General features: G+C 36.4%; 1 long non-coding RNA gene across 1 annotated transcript in view; it reads right to left on the reverse strand.

Moving 5' to 3' along the window:
- Nucleotides 1-23640, reverse strand: part of LOC138919956 (uncharacterized) — a 69696-nt gene extending 46056 nt beyond the window's left edge. The window contains exons 1-2 of the long non-coding RNA XR_011430553.1: nucleotides 23482-23640; nucleotides 5269-5433 (exon numbers count right to left, since the gene is read on the reverse strand). This is a non-coding gene — a long non-coding RNA (uncharacterized lncRNA). The remainder of the gene's footprint in view (nucleotides 1-5268; nucleotides 5434-23481) is intronic.
- Between the last annotated feature and the right edge of the window lie 1655 nt (nucleotides 23641-25295).

Below are 25295 nucleotides of genomic sequence, written 5' to 3' on the forward strand. Positions count from 1 at the left end.
AAAGGACACTGGGTCTTTCCTAGTTTTAGAGGATCATGACTAGAGCTTCCAGGAACATTGTGTAAAGGTTTTTGTGTAAACATATGTTTTCCTTACTCTAGGGTAAATACTCAAGAGTGGGAGTGCTGGGTCTTATGGTAAATACATATTTCACTTTGTGAGAAATTATTAAACTGTTTCCCAGAGTGGCTGTTTTGTTTTGCATTCCCACAGCAACGTATGAGAGTTCTAGTTGTTCCATATCCACACCATCACTTGATATTGTCAGAATTTTAAAATTTTAAATCATTTCAATATGTAATAATCACGGTATATCTCTTCATTTATTTAGGTCATGTTTAATTTTTCATCAGTGTTTTTTAGTTTCCAGCATTCAGATGTTTTATTAGATTTATGCCTAATAATTTCATATTTGGGGGATACTGTAACTATTTTTAATTTAGCTATGTTAAATTAAATATTGTGTTAAACATTATGTTAAAATTTAAATGTCTTTAAATTTTTTGTTTGAATTTTTGTTTTAATTTAAAATTTAAAATGTTAATTCTTAAAAATTAAATAATTTTTAAGTATTACATATTAAAATTAAAATATTTACATATTATGTTAAAAATTAAATAACTATGTTTAATGTAACTATTTTTAACTTTGATTTCTAATTGTCCTAATTGCCAATTGCTGGTATATAGAAATATGATTAATGTGTGTTTTCCTCGTATCTTGTGACCTTACTCAACTCACTAATTAGTTCTAGGAGTTTTGAAAGCAGATTTCATAGGATCTTTTACATAGATAATCATGTTATCTATGAACAGGAAGTGTTTTATTTCTTCCTTTCCAATCCATATGCCTTTAATTTCTATTTCTTGCTTTATTGCACTGGTTAGGACTTCTAGTAAGATGCTGAATAAAATGGTGAGAGTGGACATCCTTACCTTGTTTCCAGTGTTAGACGGAAACCATTCCGTTTTTCACATTTAAGTAAGACATTAGCTGTAGGGTTTTTGTGGATACACTTTAGTTAGGTCAAAGAAGTTCCCTCCTATTCCAAATTAGCTGAGTTTTTATCATGAATGAATTTTGAATTTTTGACAAATGCTTTTTCTTCACTAAATGATTTCATTGTGTATGTGTGTGTTTCTGTACTGTTAAAGTGATGGATTATATTGACTGATTTTCGAATATTGAACCAGCCTTCCAGTCTAGGGATAATTACCCACTTGGTTGTGGTTCACTTTTTATGTATTGCTGGATTTAATTTTGCTGAAAAATATCGGTAGGCAGTTGTCTCTTCTTATCCTGTCTTTTCCCAGTTTCGGTGTCAGAGTAATACCAACTTCATAAAATGAATTGGGAAAGTTTTCCACTCTTCTTTTTTCTGGAAGATGTTTTATAGAATTGGTGTTATTTCTTCCTTAAATGTTTGGTAGAAATCACCAGTAAAATGTTTCAGACCTGTAGATTTCTTTTTCAGAAGTTTTTAAACTATGGATTCAATTTCTTTCACGGCTGTAAAACTCTTCAGATTATTTATTTAATTTTGGGTGCGTTTTGGTAGCTTATGGTTTTCAAGAAATTAGTTCATTTCATGTAAGTTGTTGAAGTTATGTGCATAGAGTTGTTTACATTATTGCTGTTGCCATTTGAAGGTCTGCGTGGTCTATAGTGATATCCTTTCTTTTATTCCCCATATTGGTAATTTATGTCTTCTCTCTTTTTTCTTTGTGAGTCTTGCTAGAACTTTATCAGTTTTATTGATCTTTTCTAAGAACCGGGTTTTGGCTTCATTGATTTTCTCTGTTGTTTTTTGTTTCTATTTCATTGATTTCTACTTTTATTTTTATTATTTGCTTTCTACCTTCTTTGACATCATCTTACTCTGCTTCCTTTAGTTTCTTCGAAGCTTAAGCTGTTGATCTGAGTTTTTCTTTTCTATGATAAGATTTTTTTCTTTTTTTCATTGAGTTCATAATAGTTTACAGCATTGAGAAATTTCAGTTGTATGTTATTTCTTGTCTGTCAACATATAAGTGCTCTCCTTCACCCCTGTGCCCATCCCCCACCCCTCTTCCCCTGGTAACCACTGAACTGTTCTCTTTGTCCATGTGTTTGTTTATATATGAGTGAAATCATATGGTGTTTGTCTTTCTCAGTCTGGCTTATTTCACTTAGTATAATACCCTCAAGGTCCACTCATGTTGTTGCAAATGGGATGATTTTGTCTTTTTTTATGGCTGAGTAGTGTTCCATTGTATATATATACCACATCTTCTTTATTCAATCATCAGTTGATGGGCACTTGGATTGCTTTCATGTCTTGGCTATTGTGTGTGAATAGCGCTGCAATGAACATAAGGGTCATATGTCACTTTGGATTGTTGATTTCAAGTTGTTTGAGTAGATACCCAGTAGTGGGATAGCTGGGTTATATGGTATTTCTAGTTTTAGTTTTTTGAGGAATCTGTATACTGTTTTCCATAGTGGCTGCACAAGTTTGCATTCCCACCAGCAGTGTATGAGGGTTCCCTTTTCTCCATACCCTCTACAACATTTGTTTTTAGTCTTAGTGATTATAGCCATTTTAACAGGTGTAAGGTGGTATCTTAGTGTAGTTTTGATTTATATTTCCCTGATGATTAGTGATGTTGAACATCTTTTCATGTGCTTATTGGCCATCTGTATATCTTCTCTAGAAAAATGTCTGTTCATATCCTTTGCCCAATTTTTGATTGGGCTATCTGTTTTTTTGTTGTTCAGTTGTGTGTTCCTTATATATTATGGAGATTAACCACTTGTCAGATATATGATTTTGCAAGTATTTTCTCCCAGTTGGTGGGTTGTCTTTTTGTTTTGATCCTAGGTTTTTTTTGCCTTGCAAAAGTTCTTTAGTCTGATGAAGTCTGCTCGTGTATTTTTTCTTTTGTTTCCTTTGTCTGAGAAGATATGGTATTCGAAAAGGTCCTTTTAAGTTTGATGTCAAAGAGTGTACTTCCAGGAGTTTTATGGTTTCAGGACTTATCTTCAAGTCTTTGATCCATTTTGAGTTTATTTTTGTGTATGGAGTGAGATAATGGTCTACTTTCATTCTTTTGCAAGTGGTTGTCCAGATTTCCCAACACCATTTATTGAAGACACTATCTTTTCTCCATTGTATGTTCTTGGCACCTTTGTAGGAAATTAGCTGTCCACAGATGTGTGGTTTTATTTCTGGGCTTTCAGTTCTGTTCCATTGACCTGTGTGCCTGTTTTTGTACCAGTACCATGCTGTTTAGATCACTATGCCTTTGTAGTACATTTTGAAGTCAGGGATTGTGATGCCTCTAGCTTTGTTCTTTTTTTTCAGGATTGCTGTAGCAATTTGGGGTCTTTGGTTGCCCCCCATGAATTTTAGGATTCTTTGCTCTCTTTCTGTCAAGAATGTCTTTGAGATTCTGATTGGGATTGCATTGAATCTGTAGAGTTCTTTGGGTAGTATGGACATTTTAAATATGTTTATTTTTCCAATCTGTGTGCGTGGAATCTCTTTCCATTTCTTTATGACATCGTCTATTTCTTTCAATAATGTCTTATAGTTTTAATTGTATAAGTCCTTCACCTCCTTGGTTAAATTTATTCCTAGATAACTTATTACCTGTGTTGTGATTGTAAATGGAATTGTATTCCTGAGTTCTCTTTCTGTAAGCTCATTATTAGAGTATAGAAATGCAACTGATTTTTGTAAGTTGATTTTGTACCCTGCAACTTTACTGTAGTTGTTAATTATTTCTAATAGTTTTGCAATGGATTCTTTAGGGTTTTCTATATGTAAGATCATGTTGTCTGCAAACAGTAAGAGTTTCACTTCTTCACTCCCTATTTGAATTCCTTTTATTACTTTCTCTTGTCTCATTGCTCTGGCCAAACATCCAGTACTATGTTGAATAAGAGTGGTGATAGTGGGCACCCTTGAATTGTTCCTGTTCTCAGAGGGATGGTGTTCAGTTTTTCCCCATTGAGTATGATGTTGGCTGTGGGTTTGTCAAAATTTCCATTTTAGGTATAACCTTCTATTTCTTTATAATGTCTTTCTAGTTTCCCATTCAAGACTTTTTGTCTTCATTTTTTGCAATATTCTTTTTTCTTTTTGGCTGAGGAAGACTATCACTGAGCTAACATCTGTGCCATTCTTCCTCCACTTTATATGTGGGTCACTGCCACAGCATGGCTGATGAGTGGTGTAGGTCTACACCTGGGGTCTGAATCCATGAACCTGGGTCACAGAATTGGAGCCTGCCAAACTTAACCACTACACTACAGGGCTGGCTCCTGCAACATTTTTTAAATAGCTGCATTAAAGTCTTTATCAAACAATTCCTGCATCTCTGTCAACTTGGTGTTGGCATGTGTTGATTATTTTTTCCATGCAAAATGAGATTTTCTTGGTTTTTCGTGTTCCAAGTAATTTGGGATTGTGTCCTGGACATTTTGCATATTATGTTATGAAACATTGAGTATTTTAAATTCTATCGAGAATGTTGACACTTTTGTTTTAGTAGGAAAAACACCAAATGGCATTCAGACCACCTGTTCCAATCAGTCTTCTGGTAATTGTGGTTACAATGTTAGTTCTGTTTTCTAAACCTTTGCAGTGCCATTTAGAACTGCCCTATATATGTGCTACTCAGTGGCCAGTTTGAGATATGGGCAGTGATCTATATCTTTGTTCAGTTTTTAAAGTCTATGGAATACAATTTAGGGTCAAAAACCACATACAACTCAATGGTGAGCTCAGCAGTTCATAAACTAATTTATAGGGTTGGTTTCCCATGCTTCTCCCCCTTTACAGTGTCACTGGTACTTTCTGATTCTCAGAGAGTCCTCTAGCTGGAAATGTTAGATTTTATTTACTCTGCTTTGCCACTCATTTCCCTTAGATATGCTCATGTCTGGAGTCAAGTGCTGGGAGAATAGAGAGAAACCAAAAGCAGTAGGGGTACACCCACATTTTGGGGCCATGGTTCCACTTATTAGAGGGGATGTTTCCCTCTCCCAGAGTTTTAAACACCTGTGGGCCTCATGGGGTGGGACAAGAGAGTACAATGAGAAGAAAACAAATAGCATCTTTCCATTTCTCTCTCCAAGCACTCTGAGACCGCTTTCCTAATCCTCTAGCCAAAATTGAAGGCTTCTCTTCAATTTCCTGTTTGTGGTGATACCCACTTATAGATTTGGGGCTGTGTTAAGAACAGGTTAGGGAATACTAGAGGGAAATAAAAATGGTAAACTCACCACCCATTCAGAGTACTTCTACTTCTGGTCTTCTTCTACAATCCATCAGCTTCTACCTACTTTTCAGAGTCCTCAAATGGTTGCTCCATGCATTATGTCCAGGATTTGTAGATACACTCAGTAGGAGAGGCAAAATGGAGGGTGCTTGCAGCATCTTACTTGGAACTGGAAAGTAATCCATTATCTTTTATTTTATTTTATTATGTTTCTATTTTTTTCTCCTCCCCAAAGCCTCCCCAGTACATAGTTGTATATTCTAGTTGCACCATTATATTTTAATAACAGCTATGATAACTGGTATTTATCATGTACTTGGTACTGTGATAAATACTTTTCTTGCTTTGTATGATTTTATCTTTATTTATTAGCAGTATACAATTGAGTGCTATTATTTGAGATGGGAAAATTGGATCCTAGAGAATTTATTAATATCTCTAAGATCATACAGCTGGAAAAAAATGTGCCACCAGGATTGAAACCCATGTTATTTGACTCTAGCATTTAGTCTCTTGGTCATTCAGTGCTAATTTACCTCCCATGTAACTCATGTTAATCCATGAGAAGACTCAAGCTACGTATTACTAAAATTGAAGTACAATAAGTTTTCTGCTAAATAGTATAGTTCTGGCTAATTAAATCTACTGCATTAATAAGGAATTTTTATTTCGAGAATAACAAAAATATTAGAGTGCTTCCTTATAGAAATATTATAAAAATTGTCAATACATTCTACGTATAGAATATGTCAGTCAATTCTTGCTCTATAACAAGCTCTTGCTATCTTTTTCATACCTTCTTCCACTTATTTTCTTTAAAGTCAGATGGAGAAAGACAAATATCATATGATTTCACTGATATGTGGAAGATAAAAAAAACAATAGTAACAAACAAACACATAGATACAGAGAACAGATTACTAGTTACCAGAGGGGAAAGTTGGGGGGGAGGGAAAAAAGGGTAAAGGGGGACATTTGTCCAGTGACAGATGGAATCTAGACTTTTGGTGGTAAATATGATAGTCTATACAGAAGTCTAAATACAATGATGTACACCTGAAATTTATATAATGTTATAGACCAATGTTACCTCAATAAAAAAGAGAGCAAAAAAGTTATTATATTAAATTATTTTTGTGACACTTTCAGCTAGTATGTCCTGTGATGTCCATCACATCAATAACAAAGGCAATAAAGATAACTAGTACTGTCTAGTGTGTTGTAATACAACTTGACACACTATTTTAAAGTGATTTTGAAGATTCTGGTGAGTTGAACGGCTGCACCGTCACTGAAGTTTGTTCAGTCACTGATCTGTTCAGCATAATCTAACTGGAGGACATTACCACTGTCAAAATTTACCTTCTTCAAAAAGCAATTAGCTAGACATAAGGAAAACTTGCACTTCCATATAGGCATGATCTCTATCTGTATACATACACACACATGCACACATACACTAGTAGAATGTTAATGTGATTAATAACACAGATGTTGTGGTCAGACCACTTAGGATTGAATCCCATCCTGGCTGTCTATTAGCTGGGTGAGCTTGGGCAAGATATTTATCTCACTGAATCTTTGTTCTCTCGTTTACAAAATGGCCATGATGATATATTACCTTTCTCATAGTGTCGAGCATTAAATGTTATATTACATATAAAACACTTGGCCCTGTGCCTGGATATTGTATAATCTTTCTAAATGTCACGATTTACCTATTTGCTTGTACATATATGCATTTTGCCCTGAAATTTTTGTGTTAAATTAGTCTGTATTTTGACCATCATTGGAGCATCGCCTTAGTTCCAGGAAGGCAAATAATTGTAATTATATCTATGAAGTATAATGGTTGATTGAACGAAGAGAAAAAACATTTTGTTATTTCTTGGGGTTTGTCTAAGTCTGGAGTTAGAAATCAAAAGCCCTCAGAAAGTGCCAGAGTAATTATCCGTATGTGTGGGGCAAACTAGAATAAAATATGTGAAGTGATACCAACTGTAGCCAACTGGTCCACACACGGCCCTCCTAAACGTGTTCAATTTTACAAACACAGCTGCCTGCGGGCATTCTGCCTATGAGCCTTGAGTTTTCGACCCTTGATGTTGGGGCAGTGGGAACCCCTGCTCTATACAATCAAGGTTATTAGTGTAATATTTGAAAAAAATCAGTGAAAGAAGGGAATAATAAAAATTATACATTCAGAATTTGAATTTTTAATTTTAAATTAAAATTTAAACATGCCTTCATTACCAGTCTTTTGATATGGGGCAATTATCTTTCTTTTGAGTATGCAAAATGCTGGCTGCCATCTTTCTGATATAAACCGCACCATCTTCTACAATTTCAATTTTTAGTTTCATGAAAGTAAAATGGGAAATTGAAATCAACTTTGAAGTAATCTGAAGACAGAATCTTTCCAGATTTTACGATTTCCCTTCCAAAATCCCTTATACCGAATTTGGTGGCATTTTTATTTTTTTGTGATTGCATTTATCAAAAATTTTCAAAGCCTCCAGAAGAATTTTGACAGAAGCAACAACATTATTTATTGGGAAGATCACATTTATTTGTTTAGAAAATATTTAATTAAATTTACAATTTCATTGACAAATCAAGGGAATGGTTTTGTAAATGATGCAATTGCTTCTATTTATATTATTTATGCTTATTTTATCTATTTATACATATATATATATATATATATATATATATATATATGTATGTATGCACTAGTATTTACTCACTAGGAGTGAGGTAGGAAATTTTGTGAAGAGCTATTGCCCTGTAATAATGAAACATGAAGTCAACTTAAAATTCCATATATTTTAACTTGAAACTTTGGCAGTCACTATAATCTGAACCTTCCTTACAACACCTTCCATTTAATTTTAGGAGGAAGTCATGCCAGCTTTATTTTAAAACATTTAATTCAACAACCACCCTTTTTTAGGTTTAGGTGTGACTTGTCAGTTAATGAACAATATTTTATTGAGCACCTTTTCTGTTAACACTGTGCCAATCTCTGAGCACAAAGCAGTGAAGAAGTTAGAACTAGCTCCTGATCTCATGGCACTAATAAGAAGAATGCTCTTAAGGAAATAATTATAAGAGCTATGTATGATATGTAGAAGTATAGAATGATTTGGCCATCTCAAAAGTGAGAGTTGGAAGGCATCTTAAAGGCTGTGTCTGTCCTCAAAATCTCTGCTAAGTGGTCTTTGGGCCTGTGATTGACCTCATGGTGGGAAATCCACAGTCTGCTGACTCACCCAGCCTGTTGGCTCCTGAAAAGATTGACAATTTGTAGCTGATGAGCTAGGGGTGCCCCACTCTCATTGTATTTGACTACAGTGCTAAGATAGGTGACAAAATGCCTGAGCAGAATCTATGTGCCACTATATGCTTTAGCTCTTAAATTTCTTGACTTTTGTGGAAATGAATTTTCATTCCTACAGGAAATTCTATTTCTGTGTCAACGTTTTAGGGATGGGGCTCCCATCTGTGTGTCTAAACCACAAATCTGGGAATCAAATTTCTTTCCTTTTATCATTTATCCCTTGTGGCAATCTATGCATTTCCTTACTCTTTATATAAAAACATCCTGATTCTCTTACTTTGCCAGTGCTATAGCGGCAGGACAGCAATGTCAGATTAAAAATTTGTTATTTTCCTCTTGGTTATCTCCGTCAGAGATTAATAAAGTATGGAGTGTTCACATGTAGTGACCTTGCAAAGGAATTTGTCCTATAGCCCCAAACAACAGTCATTTGTTGTTTGCGGTGAGCCATTAATTTTATCTGACAGACTGAAGATGGTATGGGAATTAAGGTGCAGCCTGCGGACCACCTGTCTCAGCCGACTTAGCCAATGACATCATTCTACTTTCCACTGTCCAATCACGTTTGTTCTGAGTCTCTGCCCAATGCATGCCAGTTCCAGAAGACACCCTTCCAAATGACCTGAATCATGACTAATAACATTTATGTCTGAGGTTTCCACCTGTCCTGCATGATAAATAGGGGTTGAAGCTGATTAATATTTTACAATCTGTGTTCACAGTTACTTGGGGGAAATAACCAACAAGTCATAATTCATTGAAGAGGGACTGCTGTTTCTTATGTGTTTTAGATTGCCTCTCTCTCTATTTTAAAAAAAAATTTGCATCTTTGTTTTTTGAAAGAGCACCAATGAATAAGACATTCCTTTTATCCATATACTTTTCCAATTTATTGCCATTAAGCTGGCTGAATTGTGTCCTCATTTTAAGCCATTCTAGCAGGTATCGTGTTTAACAGTCTCTACTAACAGCATGATGTGAATGTGAATGAAGGGCACTTCAGCAGCACTCATAGCTGCCGAGGGTGGCATGCCAATTAGGTGTCATGACTGATTGACTTCTCCGGGCAAACATAAATGAATTTGGGAAAGGAAAGACAGATCTGATTTCTTTCAGTTCAGAAGATGAACTATTACAGAAAAATTTTAAAGGTTTCTGCAAACATGCATAAACTTCCCATAAATAGAAGTGTGTTAAGAGAGAGAGAGGGAGCATGAAGCTAAATATTGTTATTACTCATTTGCCATTGGTATCTGGTAGACAAATGATCATTGTTTATTCTTGTGATATTGATATTTAGTGAGGACCCACTATGTGTAAGGGAGTGGAAATAAGAGAGACCATTCCTTTCACTAAAAGTTCATAGAGTGAAGTTGAGAATACAAATATTCATCAGTTTAGGAAGTGTCTATGGGGATATGTGGGCAGAGAACAAAACCAATCCTGGAGAGTCAAGAGAAGCCCCTCTAAGGGAACAATGGCTAGACTGAGACCTGCAGGGTGAATAGGAGTTTAGCTGCTCATCTGTGCAGGCCCAGCACCTCTCTTTATCTCATGTGTTCAGGTAATAGCACCTTTCCGCATGGGGAGGCCATTCTTCCCCACCCCAGTCAGAAAGTTCTGGTTCCAATTTCCAGTCACAGTTCCCCACCCTCTACTGTCTGACTGCTATGAGGCCTAAAAGCTCACGGTTTTATGTTGGCTCAATCATGGCTTGAACTTTCAGTTCAACTCCTGTTGATCTAAAGACGAGCATGACCTAAGCTGAGAAAATCACTGTATTTCCCTTGAATTCTTCTTAGTTTGACTGAAGTGTACAAGTTCTTTTCCTTCTCTGATCTCAAGGCATGACCAGTAGTACCTGTGCCACTGGCTTTCCCAAGTAATGAAGAAACTCTAAAAAAATATCAACAGCATTCACTCAATGAAGAGCAAGTCATCCTCCATCTCTGGAGTCCTGGAGGCCTCAACATTCTCCTCAGGTGTGTAACCTTCACAGAGAAACCTTTAGATTACGTCTTGGTCATGCTTTTCAAGCTGAGTATGCTTAGGTATACAAAGCCAGAAATAAGCATGTTTATATTTGAGAACACTGATTTCATTCAAAGATTTATGAAAAGGCTTAATAACTTATAGGTAGCTGAAACCATTTTTATATTAAAAAAACATTTATATATGAACGAATAGAATACCAAATTTCAAGCATTTTTAAAGATTATACTGGCAGTTTAAATATTTCAAATTTTAAATGCACCTTTGGGCTATGCCCCTAGGCTTCCTGAGGGCCGTATTAAATTTTCTAGGCCTTGAACTCAATGGAAAAGTTTAGGAGGATTATCCCAGATGCTTGTTGGTTAAAAAAATAATAGTCTAGATATTTGTATCTTCCACTGAACATCCTTGTTTTAAGTAGGTAAGGACCTCTCTGTCTCTTCTTTGAAGATGTCAACATTTTCTTTGGTCTCCTCTAGTGGTGTGACCAAAGGCTGGTGCAGGAGAATCCTAGAGGCACAGCTTAAGTAATTTTCCATTTCTAATTGGTAGCCTGGGAATTCAAGTAAGAAAAAGCCTAGCAGATGTGATACTTTCTCCCAAGGATCTAATATAAAAGTGCTTACTAAGGATTTTAATGTTTTTCACTTTAAAGTTTTCTTGTCTCGTATCCTTTCTTTGAATTCTCTTCCAACAATCTATCAAGGAACTATGTTTAAGCATATTTACTTGATTCCTAAAATTTCCCAAAGCTATCTCTTCAGTAGACTTCTGGATTCAAATTGTTATTTTCCTTTAATAATGGATCCTAACCATATGGTTATAAGCCATTAATTCCTCATTCCTATAAATTAGAGAAAAATTAAACAGTGTTACATTAAACCCAGACAAAGGCTGAAGTCTGAGAAGTGAAGCTAGAATATCTCATGCTGTTAGGAAGATAAGATTCTGTACACGGCATCTGACAGAAATAAAATGAAAAACTCCTTGAGATGTACTTTTTTACAGTATTCAGTATATATTATTTGTGAAGAAAAAAGTTGAAATAAAAAATTTAGGAAATTGAGTCTTGGGATGCAATCAAACTACTCATTCACTGACCAAATTTTAAAAGGTAAAGATTGGCTTAAACAAAATCAGACTGCAGTAGAGGCGTAGCTCTCTTAGTATAATAGGTGGATTTAAAACAATGCAAAGTGCATATTAAAACATGGTTTCTTTCTCCCTTGCGTAATCATTTCTCTGGGGCCTTGTCTTCCTTTGCCAGAATCAATTGGCTCCTGGCACTAAAGTTGTTTAGTTTATTGTTTGTTCATTGGCTTCAAGTGAATAGTCTGTGATCTTTGAGGAAAAAATTTCAGTGTTCATGGGTAGATTAACACACAAGTGAAAGATCTTCAAAGTTAATTATCTTCTAATAATGTGAACAATCTTCCTTGAATTATTTTTTTCTTTGGTTTAGTTTTTAATCCTCACGTTTGCATACCAACTTTTCATAAATGATACATATCTCTCTTTATATTAATTCCTATCATTAACAGCTTCCACTATTTAATCTCTGTTGGCATGAATATGGCATGCTTTCTCCAGGCTCAATAGGTTAGATTTGGTTCATTTAATCAAAAAAATCAACCATGGGCTGGCTCAGTGGCACAGTGGTTAAGTGTGCACGTTCCAATTCAGCAGCCGGGGTTCGGTGGTTCGGATCTTGGGTGCGGACGTGGCACTGCTCAGCAAGCCATGCTGTGGTAGGCGTCCCACATATAAAGTAGAGGAAGATGGGCATAGACATTAGCTCAGGGCAGTTTTCCTCAGCAAAAAGAGGAGGATTGGCAGCAGATGTTAGCTCAGGGCTAATCATGCTCAAAAAAAAAATCAACCATGATTTTCTTCGAATTGTTGGGAAACTTTAAGGTCATTTCTATATGATACTGACCAGGAAGTCATTTTGACCCACAAGTTTGAATAACTACTCTGTTGGAAAGTCATGGATCAATGAGCATGCCATCCCCTTCATTACCATTGCTTTTATTGAGATGTAATTGGCATATAACATTATGTTAGTTTCAGTTGTACAACATAATCATTCGATATCTGTATATGTCTAGCTGACAAGAAGTTTTTGATTTTTAAGGCTTCACATTGTCTCCAGAAAAATGTTGCAACTCTTTAGCAGCATGTACTCTTCTTCTTTCTAGATCCCCAGTCAGTGAGGCTTTCCAGACTCTTCTTCCACTCTTTCCACATTATCCTTAGCGGCCAAGTCACCTGAGTGTGCTCTTCCCCAACTCTTTCGTGCTGTTTCAGGCTTCTACAGGGATACTCATCACTTGACTCTGCCAACAGTACCCTCCCTGCTCGTGTTTTCTTTTTTCTTTTGTTTTGGTGAGGAAGATTGGCCCTGAGCTAACATTTGTTGGAAATCCTCCTCTTTTTGCTTGAGAAAGATTGTCGCTGAGCTAAAATCTGTGCCAGTCTTCCTTCATTTTGTATGTGGGACGCTGTCTCAGCATGGCTTGATGAGCGGTGCGTAGGTCCTTGCCCAGGATCTGAACCCGTGAATCCCAGACTCCCGAAGCAGTGTGTGTGAACTTAACCACTACACCACTGGGCCAGGCCCCTGCTTGTGTATTTTTTGAGCCCCTATGCACGCATCAGTCCCCGTGGAAACGTTTGCTTGACGTCTGTAGGCAGAATTATTTTCTTCATCTTCTGTCAAGTATCTTGCTACCTACCTCTAGTACTATATCCATTACAAATTACAATAATTATATGTATTTACATCCCTTTAATTAGCTATTGGACTATGAAGTCAGGGACTTGCTTTTATTTTTCTTTGCAACCTCAGTGCCTCTGTCTTTGGCATGTAGTATAGGATTAAGTTTTTTAGCATTTTATTATGAAAATATGCAAATATGCCAAAAAGATGCAAAATTGATATAAATAGCACATATATCCACAACCTACATTCAATAATTTTGATATTTGTTTAATCTTTATTGTCATCTATAATTTTGTGTATTTATTTTTTGATTGGACCTATTAACAAGTAACTTGGAGATGTCATGACACTTTATCTATAAACAGTTCAATTAGTATTTCCTAAAAGTAAAGACTTTTCCGTACAAACTGCAAGAGCATTATTACACCTAAGAAAAATAGCATAGTTTCCTAATATCATCTAACACCCAGTCCATAACTAACATTTCCCCAATCTTTCCAAAAATAACTTTAGAGGGTTTTTTTTTTACCAGCTTATTAATAAATTTTTGATCAAATAAATAATCCTGAAACCCAATATTGGCACAGTTTGAATGTTTTTGTAGGGAGAGAAATATGGAATGCATATTTGATATTTGAAATTCCGTTTTTTGAAATGTCAGATTAAAGCTCGTAGTTATGACAATTGGCATGAAGCATGTAGGATTTAGATTATAGTTGAAAGAAATTAAAGCAGAGCATTATAGCTGCGTTGGCACTTACTGCAGCAATAGAAAAGCCTTTGAGAGCAACTGTAATAGGAGAGATTGGCATGAATCAATCCTGGTAGTTATCAAGGCATCTGCTGCTACTGTGAACACATGAGGGCAGTGGAAGGTCATCGCTTATAGACATTATCTAGCTAAGCTATTCTTATTTAATGCTGTACCATAAAATTTCTTGGTTGTATATAAATTGTGGCAACATATGCAAACTCTCAGGTTATTTTTTACCATTAGTTCACCTAAAATTGCTTACTGCAGTCCTACATTCTAGATCATTGCCATCTACTGTTAGACGGAGAAGGAAAAACTGTTAAGAGATCCATGCAAAAAGTGCTGTGTAGCTTTTAAGGGAAACTTCAGTCTTGTTCCCAGAATTTTCCATTCCAGCCCCTCCATAGCCTTTGCTGTCATCAGCAGATGCCCTTCGTGATTCTTCCTTTGTTAGTTTTCCTACCGCTCTGATTCAAGGTGGAAATTGCCATCACATGGTAATCCTGCTGGAGGAAAGTACCTCATTAGCAATATTTTCCACAGACACTAAGACAGAATAAAGGGAAATTAGAACAATGTAGTACCAAAGATAAGTCCTGAAACTGCATGATTTAAAGAATAAATCAGCTCAGGATTTGGAAGCATTAATCTTGAGGTGATGACTTTGGAAAAACCACTTGTCTTACCCTTCAGTTTCCTCATCTATAACATGGAAATAAGGCACTTGTCTGTCCCAGGATGATTACAAGGAAGAAAGCAGATGAAGCCTATCTATGAGTGTTCTGTGAGCTAACACAGCGTCTAATATACATCAACAATATTGATTTATTTCTAGGGACTCAGTGTTTTTACATCTGATCTATTATAATCCTGAGGCATGAAAAGGAGTTTAGCTTGTTCCCTTTAAAAATATTTACGTGAACCAAGCTAGCAGCATCAGCAATTTTATTTAGGAAAATCTTTAGAGGAGTTAAACAGGTGATGACATTTCTCCATATATTTTCTTGAATCATGGGCTTTGGGTATTCTCAAGTATCAGAAAGGGTATTTGTTTTAGTTTTTAGCTGTCAGGAGTATGGCATTGAAAGCAAATCCATCTGTTTCAAATCAAAGCACATACTTGAAGCTGTCGGGACAGAGGGGCTGCAGCCTTGGTTTTATTTTTGGTCCATGTGCCCAAACCTCTTCTGAGAAGACCCCATAGGTGGCGTTTCCTTGGATGCTTTCACAGAAGGCAGGGCTGTTTATTCACTCCTGTAATGGATTCATTACCCACTGTGCTCCGCTAAGAACAGCATGGGCTCCAGAAAGAGAACCATTATGCAACATTTTAAACCCAAACCCAAATACAATGCAATATTATTGATTCAACACACAATTAATGGCTTACTGTATGAAGAGAATTGGGATCGGTGCCGTGGGAGGATTCTAAGATAAAGAAGACACCGGCCCTGCCCTCAGGAGGTTTACAGTTTGGTGGAAAGGATTAGATAAATAAACAGGTTTAAGTGTAAAACATGAAATATTGTGAAGGGCTATATAAAGCGAAGTTTTAAATCAAGTCCTTTCAAAGGGAAATACTCATAATTTCTATTTACTCTATTGAAAAATCCAGCTGGTTCCAATCCTCTGCTTACCACCTCTCTAATGTCAATTCTCCTGAAAGAGTGTGCTGCACAGAGAAAACCCGTTTCCTTCCCCTTCCTGGACTCTCAGATCACTTGTGCTAGCTTTTGGCATAGAGAAAAAGCGGAGGCATAATGAAGAGTGAATTTAGAGCAGGGCTCGCTCCTGGCAGCTTGGAAGGATGTGGCGATGGGTGGAGGCAGTGATATATGTCGAGTTGCCACTTCGTGCCAGATACTAAGTTGTCTCGCCTGGGTCAGGGAAGAAATAAATTCATGTTCATACAGTACTATACAGTATTTTATTAAAGCTGGCAGTATAACTTAGATTTTAGACGTGAGGAAAGCAGAAACTCACAGAGAGAAGAGTACCTGCCCAATATCTCACAATTAAAAATAGCGCAAATTATTTTTGAACCAGGTCTCTTGGACCCCAGCATTTCTACCATATCATTCTTCTTGGCAGGTAACTGAAGACCAGAGTGAGAGAGTGAAAAGAGCAGAGGACCAGGACTCATAGGTGAAGCCTGCATGTTAGGGAGCCCAGAGCCAAAATTTGGAAAACAGAACTAACCAACGAAGCGAGCAAAGTTAACGGTACTTGGAACTGAAATAGCGTACTATAAACTGTATTTGTCTATTTTGAATGGACTAGTTATTGTGGTATGCAGAACGGAAGTCTCAATGTTCATATACACGGTCACAGTTAATAATAAGCATTCGAAAGCTTTCACAGTTAGTAATAAACATTATGCAAAGCATTGAAGTCGGAGCTGTTTTTTAAGCTCAAGGCCATGGCAAATGCCTTTGCTAGTATGATGGTTAATTTTATATGTCAACTTGACTGGGCTAAGGGATGCCCTGATAATTGGTAAAACATTATTTCTAAGCGTGACTGTGAGTGTCCCCAGAAGCAATTAGCGTTTGACTTGGTGGACTTCGTAAAGCAGGGCACTCTTCCTAACGCCGGTGGGCATCATCCGACCCAGTGAGGGCCGGAATAGAGCAAAAAGGCAGAGGAGGGCAAATTCTCTCTGCTTGAGTTGAACCTCCCTCTCCTGTCCTCGGATATTGGTGCTCCTGGTTGCCAGGCTTTCAGACTCAGACAGGGACTTACCCCATCAACTCTCCCAGTTCTCATGCCTTCAGACTTAGACTGAATTACACCACCGGCTTTCCTGGTTCTTCGTCAGAAAACCTGGGTTTTGGTACAAGAAGGATTGCTTAGCTCAGTGGTTCTCCAGGCACTTTCTCAGACCCCACCCAGACTTATTGGATCAGAAACTGATAATGGGGCCAAGCAACCTGCCTTTTAATAAGCCCTCCAGATATTTCTAATGAACTCATCCTAAGATTTGAAAACAACTGCTTCATACCCCTTGCTATACAGAAATGGTTGCTGCACAAATTGTATAAGAAGCCCAGGGCTGAGCGTATGGCAGAGAAATTCTGAGATTCACCACCTGTCCTTTGTGAGGTGCAGATTAGAAGACGATTCCAAACAAATCGTTTGATAGAACATCTGGGCTGGTGTTTTTTACTCGACATAAGTTTGATTTTAAAAAGTTTTGTAACCTTTATAGAGATATAATTCACATAATGTCAAACTTGCCCTTTTAAAGTGCACAGTTTATGATTTTTAGAATATTCATAGAATTGTGCAACCATTGCCACCTCTAAAATGATATATGGAAGCAGATTTTGGTAAAGTATGTGAATAATGCTGGAAGTTTGTTGAAGCTAGAATCTCCAACCCATCGAGAGGTTTTGGAAAACTGACTGCGCATGTGCATATAAACTAGGTCACAGTGAAGCCAGATCAGGAGAGATACCTTGCAGCAAGGACTGGTAGGAAAAGAGCCTCACGAGAGAGGCAACCAGTGTGTTCCAGAAAAATGTTTAGGACCATCCTTTGGCAGAAATCCTTTGTGGGAGCAAGGAGAATGGCAGTGGGCTGGTTATACCTGATTGCCGAAGACAAGTCTGATTCATCTGTGTCATCTTGGAGTATTTATTAAGAGCATGCCCTTTCACTCCCAGATGGTCTAGTTTACGATAAGTCATATGATCACTTTAATTAGACCCCCCAGTTCTCTCTGTTGGAGATCCTTTCTATCCAGCCTCCTCTGAGCCCCAAATTCAAATTTCTGTCCCTAAAGCTCAGTAAGACCACCACTCTGTGTCTGCACTGTCGTCCATCACCAAGTGCACAGGTACCACTAGTCATGGGGCACTTCAGGGGCTCGCTTCATTTGTTCCCTTTGCCACCTGTTGTCCAACATCTGAAAAACTGTATCAGATATTTTGAGTTGCAATTGTAGTCTGTTATCAGTTACTCCACCATGGCATTATGTCTGTAAAGTTTCTACATGTCAGTAATTCATTCTTATTCTTTGTTGTTTAGAATTTCTTGCATGAATGATAAACAACAATGCATTTACTTATTCAAATTTTGGTGGATATTTTGGTTATTCCAGTTTTTGATCATTATAAATTGTCCATATCATTTGGTAGACATATGCACTTATTTCCATTGGATGTATATATCTTGGAGAATTTTTGAGATATATATTATGTTAATCTTTTTTAGATACTGAATTAGTTCTCTGAAGTGGTTGACTATTTTATGTTCTACCGTCAATGCATGAACAATTCAGTTGTTTATATTGTCACTAACAAATGGTATTGTTAGTGCTTTAAATTCTAGCCATTTTGGTGGGAATTTTGAAACTCCATAATTCTTAATGCTGAACACTGTATGCTTTATTTATTTCATATTCAATCTCTTTAAATTGAAATAAATTCTTATCTCTAAAATTTACACCCTATATCTTTAAGGGAAAAACATCTAAATCTGTAAAATTTGAGAACTTTCTGCAAAAGTTTAAAAAGAAAAGTAATATTTTATTTTATTGTATGTGTTCCAATAAGTGAGGGCATTAGACTACATCATTTCTAAAATATCTTATAATTTTTAAATCCTTTAAGCTTAACTAATATACTTTGCACTATACTTTGAATTCTTAAATATGGAATTTTTTGAAAGTTCTTAGTCTTTCTAGACATTAAATTATCACATCTCAAAATACTATACCTACTAAATTCTTCAAATAAGGAGCAGAATTCACTGATTTATGTTTTTCAATAAGTATTCTCTGTTGTATACATGGCACTGTGCTACATACAGCACTGCACACACCTGTGGGTAAGGCCTGGCACTTGTTTTTCTACGAATATGCTCTCAAAGCAGCTGTTAGGTAAAGACACCAATGATTACAAACGATCATTTCCCAGATGTTTTCCAAAGGACACCTTGCTTAAGATGGTAACTAGGAAAAAAAGCAAAACATTAAAAAAAAGTTCTTTTATCAAATAATTTGAGGAAACAATGCTATAAAATACGATAGAATTTATGAGAAATACCAGCTACTGTGTATTTCAGAAAAAGGAGAGTCCATATTTACTGCAAAGGGCAGACCAGTGTCTTTAAGTAATATTGGTGTTCACATAACATGGTTTAATAAGCAGAAATTGATTTTTTTCTTGGAGTCTTAGCATGGGGCTTACAAGCGAATCTATGGTTGAACATCTCTGATGGAACTTTGGCTCTTGGCGTTGCTTGCCCTTCTGTTTATAGCATCTATAGTGTTTATTAGGACTGCTGAGTTCATTTTTGTTACTTTCATATATTATTGATCTGTTAGTTTGTTTATCTATGTGTTGGAAACCCTTTCCTGTTTGTTGCTGTTTTAGACTAAAATAAAATAATATTGTCAAAGTGACACGGAATTGCTCTTATTCTATTTATGATATTGTATATTTTTAATAATGATTTAGTATTGAAGAATCTCTTCAATTTAGCTAGGTCCTGGTCTTGATTTCTCTAGATCCCAGTGGTTGATAAGAATATTTATGAAGTTTCAGCTAAAAATTGTGCTTGCTTATTTTAAAAGAGCTTCGATAAACAAAATTAATTGTATTATTATAGAGTTGATATTTTCAACATTTGCCTGAAAAATAGAATGAACATGATTAGCTCCCAGGACATGGGATTTTCCAGGAAATTTTAATGGCTACAATATTCCAGGGAGTCACTTTCCTAAAGTTTTCTTTTTTTTTCAATTTAATTAAGTTTATATAACCAGTCCTCTGAAAAGCTGCTTGTCCCGTAAGTGGGGGATGTTTGCTACATCATTATAGAAGAAGTTAAATACCTCTTATTATTTTGGATTATTGTTATCACTTTCTGTAACTTAGCCATTTTAAATTTTATGAGGTGCTTTTATACGTTGTATGTTTTAAACATTGGATTTTCTTGAAACTCAATACAACTCTGTGATTGGTGCGAAAGGAATATTCATTCTCAGGTTTTACGAGGGGGAGTCATATGCTGGTAATTGATTCAGCAAAGTTTGCACAATCTATTAGTGGCAGCGAGTACTAGAACCTTGGTACCTGGCCTCTATTTCAATTAGATCCTGTGTCAGATTAATGCTTAGTTTTTTTTTATGAGCGCTTAAGTGAAGCGGTGTTTAAATAAATAGCATTTTATTCAAGAAGAAGTTTAATGACTTTTTAAAAGCTGAATTTGGTTGGAAATGATTTTAGCTTAAATGCCCATTGTGGATTAATTTATAGCAAAGCTGTTTTCCCAATAGATACATTTTTGCAGCAAATTCAAAAGCTCAGTATACTAAAAATGTGCTCATTTTCCAATCTGCTTTTATTTAATCAGCTGTATAGTTTTAATTACTTCTTAGGAAAGAATTTTACTTCTTACTCTTAAAATCTCAGGACAGTTAGTTTGAAAATAAAGACTAATATGACTGATTTCTTAAGTCATGCATGAACAAAAATCTCTTTATTTAAATCTCATCTCCTTTGTACTTGGGCTGGTGATGTCTATTATTTTTATTTTTATTTTTTTGAGGAAGATTAGCCCTGACTAACATCCACCGCTAATCCTCTTCTTTTTGGTGAGGAAGATGGGCCCTGAGCTAACATCTGTGCCCATCTTCCTCTACTTTATATGTGGGATGCCTGCCACAGCATGGCTTGATAAGCAGTGCATAGGTCTGTGCCCAGGATCCAAATGGGCAAAGCCCAGGCCGCTAAAGGGGAGTGCATGAACTCAACCACTATGCCACTGCACTGGACCCCAGTGACATCCATTATTGTAGCAATGGCCCTATCTAAAATTTCAAAATGTTATTTGTTAAATATAGAGATTCCAGTCTGAAAGGGGTCTCATTTTTTTGTGGTCTGCTTCTTTTCGGTCCTCATCTGTGTTTCATTTAGCTGTTTACTCTGACTCTTTCCTTTCTCATTCTCCCTTCTCTGATACCCTTTCCCTGTAACAGAGAACACTTTTCTCAGGATTGCCTATAGGTTTCCAGGTAGATTTGGCCACTTTCCACTGGTGGAAGGTGGAGAGTTAACTATCAAGGCATTTCTCGCTGTCTAGTTCTGCCTGAAGCAGTGTGTCCAGTAGCTTCTGAGTTTCTCCCACGGCTCCAGTGCCAGATAGACAGTTTCTCTCTCACAGTTCCAGCTTCCAACACAAACTCAGACTCCTGGGCTCTAATAACCCTCCCTCTTGTCTCCATTTTCTTTTCAAGTCTAAGGATGGAACAGGCTTGAGGTTGCTGACCTTTCAATTGTCTTACGTTCTTCTGTTTGACTCCACATCTTTTTCATTAGCTATGTAACCAATTCCTTGCCCTAAGTCCCCACTATTTGTAAGACTTAGACAGGCTTCTGTTCGGAAGCTGACAGATGCTGCATTCTATTCAATCATTCTGTAAAAGCTGATTTGGTAGATCACTTTCATTTTATCATTTTCATCCTTTGTCTTCATTAATTGTTTTCCTGGTTCGTGTCCCATCACCTTGTCTTTTCAACAGCTTGTTAATCACCTTCTCTGGCTCCTCTTCCTACTTACTTTTAGAATTTTTTGTATTCATTATTTTTTTCCAGTAATTATTATGGATCCAAATCTTCCCAGGCCTCATTTGGTTAGCAATGAGGTCATATAAACAGGAAATCTCTCATTTTGTTTGGTGTTCCCAGCCCCCACCTTTATGGCTATGATGTCTGAGCCGAATCAGCAATATTTCTCACTACCAAGTATTTCAGGGGCTCCTTGGGCATTGTCTTATACACACTTAAGCACTGGTTCTATGATTACTCACTCTGCTTTTTATGCTCTAGCTAAGCAGTGCCTGGACCTTTGACCCATGGAAATGCTGAGCTAACAAATGTATGTTGCCTTAAGCTGCTAAATTTGTGGTAATTTTTATATAGCAATATAAAACTAATACAGTTGCAGCCATTTATTTTCAATCGTCCACTAGACGTATGTTTCTATATATTTCCATAACTTCCATATGAATGTCTGGAAGCCATCTTGCATACACCTTATCCTAAATGAAATTATTTTGTTCCTAAAAGCTTCTTCCCTTCTCATGTTGAACGTCCTCTCTTATTTAATATATTACCAAATATATAGCTACTCAAGCCAGAACTTAGTCTTTTCCCTTTGCCTCTTTCCTAATAGATCACTAAATGCTGTGAATTCCACCACAGAAAAACACTGAAATTAATTCAGACTGTTTACTCTCTTGATGAAATGACCACAAATCTTTCTTCATCTAGTTTTTTGAATTATAACCAGGTCATCAGCTTTTCATGAGTTAGATTTCTGGAAAAAAACAAAAAAAACCCAACCCCCCCAGCCCACAAAACACCATTAAATCCCCCAAAAGAAAAAGGCATAAAACAAAAAGGAAGCAAACAAACGAAATAACAAATCTAGTCATTCTGTTGATGGCTCCACTTCATTGCCAGCATGATTAAGTTCAAACATTTGGATAGATAAAGAAGTACAAATTCTAACCATAATCCTGTTTTTTCCTTAGTATTCTATTCTAATATCTCCTCATTCCAAGTCTATGTTTCAGCTTTTCCAAATTATTCACTGTTATCTCAGCATTTATCATATTTTCTTCTCTTCTTTGTCTTGTGATTTGCCTCTTATTTTCAATCACTCATTCATTTATTTTCTTATTTAATGTGCCTAGCCTCGTTCATTAGTTCAGAACAAGATGGACAATGTCCCCGAATTTGTGGAGTTTACGCTCCTATGGGGGAGACAGATGGTGAAGAAATAAACATAAATATAAACAAACAAACACATAATATCAAAGTATATTTTATGAAGAAAATAAATAATGTAGAGTGAACATCAGTCCTATTTTTGGAAATGTAGACCAAAGCAGCCCCTCGAAGGAGGGAGAATATAAGAAGAGGCCTTGATGTTGAGATGGAATAAGCCATGGGAGAATCTGGTGCTGGAGAGATGCGGGCAGAGAGAAGAGCCAGTGTCAAGACCCTGACACGAGTGTGAGCCTGGCAGGTTTAAGCAGAAGCAAGAGGTCTAGTGTCTACAAAATATCATGCTGGGATTTGATTGGAATTGCATCGACTCTGTATATGGAGTCGAAAAGAATTGACCTAGTCACAATGTGTTAAATATATGGACCAGGTTGGAAAGAATTGACATTTTAACAATATTGAATCTCCTAATTCAGGAACACATACTATCTGTTTATTTAGGTCTTCTTTAATTTCTTTCATCAGTGTTTTGCAGTTTTCTGCATATAGATTTTATAATATTTTGTTAAAGTTTTACTTAAGTATTTCATTTTTTTGGTGCTTTTGTAAATGGCTTTTTGTTTAAAATTTCAAATTTTTCATAGGAAAACAATAGACTTTTGTATACTAACCTTGTATCCTGATGATAATGAACCTGAAGTGAGTTCGCTCACCCCTTGTGCAGCAAGCCAATCTCCAACATCGGGTGTAGTGGAAGAAAGTAGGAATTTTATTATTGCACAGTGCTGAGCAAGGAGAGAGGGCAGCTAATGTGGAAATCCCAAATTCCCTGAAAAGCTAAAAGGAAGGGTTTTTATTTGGGGTTTTAGGTAGGGGAGGGGCAGCATATGGCCTTACTGGTTGGAGCTTTCCCACCAGTCTGTCTTTGGCCTTGATACTACTTGCAGAGAGGAGGGAGTCTGTGACCTTGCTGGTCAGCAGCTTTCCCACCAGCCTGTATATCTTTGCGGGGAGGAGATAACGAATCCAGGTGCATGTCCTTGGCGGTGTCTGTCTCCATGGAGGATAGTGGATTCTGGAGCCAGGAAGCCAGAGAGTAAGCAGGGAATGAGTGTTTTGGTTTTAACCCCATATACGCTGGGTTTAATGTAGGGAAACTCATATCAGGATCAGTATCACTGAGACCTTGCTATACATGCTTGTTAGTTTCAGAAGTTTTTTTGTAGATTCTTTGGGATTTTCTGTAGAGACAATTATGTCATGTGAAATAAACAGTTCTAGTTCCTACTTTCTACTTTCTAATGTGTATACCTATCTCTCTCTCTCTCTTTTTTTTTTTGTCTTATTGTATTAACTGGGACTCCCAGAACAGTGTTAAATAGGAATGGTAAGAGGGCCTATTCTTGCCTTGTTACCAATCTTAGAGGGCAAGTGTCAAGTGTTTCACCTGTATGTATGATGTTAGCTGTGGGCATTTTTTGTGGATGTTCTTTATCAAGTTGTAGAAATCCCCCTCTATTACTAGTTTTCTGAGAGTTTTTTAAATTACGATTGATTGTTTCAATTTGTCTAATGATTTTTCTGAGTCAATTGATATAAGCAAGTGATTTTTCTTGCTTAGCCTCTTGATGTGGTGATTTACATTGATTTTGAATGTTGAACCAGCTTTGGATATGCGTAATAAATCTCACATGATTGTAGTGTCTTATTCTTTTTATACATTATTGTATTGAATTTTCTAATATTTTAACATTAATCTATGTCCATGAGAGATATTGATTTGTAGGTTTCTTTTCTTGTAATGTCTTTGTCTAGTTTTGGTATTAGGGTAATACTGGCCTCACAGAATGTGTTGGCAAATGTTCCCTCTGCTTGTTTTTTTTCTGGAAGAGATTGTGAAGTATTAGTATCATTTCTTCCTTAAATGTTCAGTAGAATTCAGTAGTAAAACCATCTAGACCTGGAGCTATCTTTTATAGAATGTTATTAATTATTGATTTAATTTCTTTAACAGTTATAGGCCTATTCAGATTATCTATTTCATCTTTTGTGTGAAATACTTTTGGTATTTTGAGTCAAGGACTTTGTCCATTGTACCTAAGCTATGAAGTTGTAGGGCAGAATTACTTGTAGAATTCTTTTGTTATCCACTAAAGAAATACTTTATTTTTTAGAATACTTTTGGGTTCATAGCAAAATTGAGCAGAAAATGGAGTTCTCCATATACCCTCTTTCCCTACAAAGGCATAGCCTCCCCTACTGTCAAGATCCCCCACCAGATTGGTACATTTGTTAAAACTGATGAACCTATATTGACACATCATCACACTAAGTCCATAGTTTACATTAGGGTTCACTCTTGTACATTCTATGGATTTTGACAAATGTACAATAACATGTATCTACCATTGCACTATCATACAGAATAGTTTCCCTGCCCTAAACATCTCGTATTCTACCTGTTCTTCTCTCCCTCCCCACCTAA

Source organism: Equus caballus, chromosome 21 (assembly GCF_041296265.1).
Source record: "Equus caballus isolate H_3958 breed thoroughbred chromosome 21, TB-T2T, whole genome shotgun sequence".
In the NCBI taxonomy this organism is placed as follows: domain Eukaryota; kingdom Metazoa; phylum Chordata; class Mammalia; order Perissodactyla; family Equidae; genus Equus; species Equus caballus.